Genomic DNA, 2,488 nt, shown 5'->3' on the forward strand with positions numbered 1-2,488 from the left:
GTTCAGTTCCCAGCACCCACATGGTGGCTCACAACCATCTCTAATGAGGTCTGGTGCCCTCTTGTGCAGGCAGACATGCAGGCAGAACACTGAATACGTGATAAACAAATAAACCTTTTTAAAAAGGCTTCTGAACTCATCCCACACCACAAAGAACAGCACTAAATAAGATCCCATCATATGGATACACAACATTTTGCTTATCCATGCATGAGAGGGATCCTTTAGACATGGAGAAGACTTTAGCTCGTCTGTTAGAAACCTTCCAACATACACGGTTGAGTTTCTCCCGTACACCACCCCACATGTCTGACTCTTCAGATCCAAGATCCTGTTGCAGGGACAGGGTCTTTGTTCACATCAGCAGAAACAGGCTGAAGTGAACAGAAACAGTCCTCAGAAGCCGCAGGCCTTGGCTGGGGCACGAGAACAGAGCCAATAGATTAGGAGAAATATTTCTGCCTCCACTTCCCGCTTGGCCAGATGCCTATAGACTGGGTGTGAGGTTCACATGGACCTGCAGCCCAGCACCTCTTTCCCCACTCCCTACCTGCACCAACGCACAGGTCACCTGTCTATATTCACGTTATCCAAGCCCCTCTCTAGAGTTGGTTGTTGTTGTTATTGTTTTTGTTTGGTTTTAGAGACAGGGTTTCTCTGTAGCTTTGGAGACTATCCTGGAACTCACTCTTTAGACCAGGCCAGCCTCAAACTCACAGAGATCCTCCTGACTCTACTTCAAGAGTGCTGGGATTAAAGGTGTGTGGCCCCACCTGGCCAGAATTGATGTTTAATAAAGATATTTTAATATAGACATAACAGTTAAGAGAAAAATACTTCAGCTCAGAAAAAAGTAAAATATTCGATGAAGAGTCCAAAAATAAGAATATAGAAATGTAGATTCCAAAAATAAAAATGAATAAATAAATAAATAAATACAAAGTTGTAAGCCTAGGAGAATGAGAGCAGGCTGTCAGCAGCTTATGGATTAACTAATAACAGTGGGCTACTTTGCTTTACAACTAACTGCTCTGTTTACAAGACCAATGTATCCTTCTAGAAACTGAGGGTCAGCTCTGCACACTGAGAATTAGCCCTAAGATAACCCCCCTGCCACTCATGACCAGCAATTGATGTGAGCTAACTTTTTTATTATTTATTTGTTTATTTATTTATTAAGCATACAATGTACTGCTGGCAAGGAACGCACCAGGTCTCATTACAGATGGTTGTGAGCCACCACGTGGTTGCTGGGAATTGAACTCAGGACCTCTGGAAGAGCAGCCAGTGCTCTTACCCTATGAGCCATCTCTCCAGCCCCCCTGAGTTAACTTTTAAATGGTGGGATGTACGTGACTTTTGACTCTTTGGTTTTACATTGTCCCTTTTCCTTCCCTGCTATGTAAAAGTGGCAGTATCGGGAGGGCAAGGCTTCGGTAAACACCATCAGCAAGCACCAGAGAGAAACAATGGGCTAAATACAAACCACTGGCTTAACCGAAAAAACCCTGTTAGTGGAAATTGTATCTGAGTTTTACCTTGAGATTGTAAAAATTCTTTTGTTATTGCCTAATCCTTACTATAAAAAGGTGGGGTTCGGAAGCTGTCGTTTGCCACAGCCTTACAAGCCCGAACTCTGGCTGTAGTCTCAGCTAGCTGATGAGCTTTTTGTGCCCTGTGGAGATTTATTTTTTAATTTTTTTTCCTGGAATAAAGTTTGCTTCTGGTTTACTAAACTTCAGTGGTCTACCCCCATCTTTGTGCCACCCCCATGAACCCAACTCAATAGCGTGAGTGTGGGATTCTGTAAAAGAGACTTGCTCGTGTACACTCCTAAGAGTGGTTTGTCAAAATCTGATGCTGCCATTGGCACAGAGTGTCACCTGGGAGTATAGCATACACGCAGTGGTGGCCCAGTCCTCAGAGCGAATGATTCAGAAACTCAGATCCGCAAAGTCCCCCCAAACCAAAGAGGAGACCGAGTCCCGTATGTAAAAGCAAAGAGCCTTTATTTTGATGCAAGTTTGCAAACTTGGTCTCTCCGTGTGTCCAACATATTGGAATAATCGGAGAGCCCCCAGCTCAGTTAGAGTTGGGTTTTTATAGTAGTAAAGATGGGGGTGAGGGGTTGCTGAGGTTCAGGACCCCTGATTGGCTGACATTTGTCTAGGGGTGTGCTGGTGAGTGTGCTGGCAGATGATCCTATCTAAAACAGTTGGAACATTAGGCATTTCCTTCACATGGTCTGTTCTTGGATGGTGCTCGGGCTATCTCAGTTTATGGTCCTTCCTGCAACCAGGTAAACTCAGAGTAAACCACTGAGACTCAGGTCTCCATTAAACTTATGGATGGTTGAGTCCTCCTCTGACAGGTGATAATGGTTGTAAGTAAAGAACTTCCTTTGGATGGCCTGTTTCTATTTAGCCTATCATGGCTGGCTCCTACAGTGTCCAACAATTTGCTTCAAGATGGTGTTGTGACCAAAAAA

Source organism: Microtus ochrogaster, unplaced genomic scaffold, assembly GCF_000317375.1.
Source record: "Microtus ochrogaster isolate Prairie Vole_2 unplaced genomic scaffold, MicOch1.0 UNK47, whole genome shotgun sequence".
Classification (NCBI taxonomy): Eukaryota; Metazoa; Chordata; class Mammalia; order Rodentia; family Cricetidae; genus Microtus; species Microtus ochrogaster.